The following is a 1,136-nucleotide window of genomic DNA, read 5'->3' on the forward strand; positions in this document are numbered from 1 at the left end:
GACACGAGGTCTATAAAAAGATTATAGAGCACACGCACACGTTTGCCCTTGATATACGAAAGAAATGCTTACCTTGGATTGGGGAATGGATTGATCAGAAGAAACATCTAGAAGGAATCTGCTTTGGGTTCTAATTAAATTTTTTTTAAAAAAAAAAAAAAAGAAAGAAACTTTATAAGGTGATTGTGGGATGACAACATGAAAACCCAGGGGCACAGACTCGGATGAAAAAGCAGGCGGGGCGAGAGGCGTGCCAGAGAGTTGAGAAAACTCTTATTGCCAGGTGCCAGCAAGCCAATTCCGACCCGCCGTGCCCCTGCGCACAGCAGAAAGCAGCACGGCCCGGCCTGCGCCATCCTCACAAGTGTGTGTCTGTTTGCTCCGTGTCCATCCATCTCACAGGGGGCCGGCCTCCTTGTCGCTGCCGCTCTACCCAGCAGGAGGGCCTTCTCCAGAGACTGGCCTCTCCTGACCAAGTGCATGAGACCAGTCTCAGCATCCTTGCCTCTAAGGAGCACCTGGCTGTACTTCTTCCAAGACAGATGTGTTCGCTCTCTTGGCTAACACCGCGAATTCCCTCCTTTCTAAAGGAAGAGTCAAAGTGGTCACGCTATCGCTGCATTTAATCGTGACAGGAAATGTGGGTGCCAGGGCTTGTTGGGGAGCACTCGTGGGACAGTAGTCAGGAATTGGGCTGCCAACTAGGTTAGCTGTGGGAAACCAGCAGCTGCTCCTCGGGAGAAAGAGGGGGCTTTCGGCCCCCGTAAAGAGTGACAGTCCCAGAAACTCACAGGGGTGGTCTAGCCTGTCCGACAGGGTTGCTATGAATTGGCATCGACACCATGGCAGTGAGTTTGGAGTTAATGTTTGTTTCGTGCAGCTAACCATTTCTTACAATGAAATATTGGATGCATGCTATCTAGCTCAGAGAGAAAAGAAAAGCAAAGAAAACATCAGTCATGAAGCAAAATCGTGAAATGCAAAAGACCAAGCCAGGAAACCACAGTCACCGCCTTCCAGTCGATTGTCACTCACAGGGACCCACGAGGACAGGGTCCAACTGCCTTTGTGGGTTTCCAAGAGTGTAGATCCGTATCGGGACAGAAAGCCTCATCTTTCTCCCACAGAGCAGCTGG

This window comes from Echinops telfairi, unplaced genomic scaffold, assembly GCF_000313985.2.
Source record: "Echinops telfairi isolate 266 unplaced genomic scaffold, ASM31398v2 ScPeMD7_5;HRSCAF=22, whole genome shotgun sequence".
Classification (NCBI taxonomy): domain Eukaryota; kingdom Metazoa; phylum Chordata; class Mammalia; order Afrosoricida; family Tenrecidae; genus Echinops; species Echinops telfairi.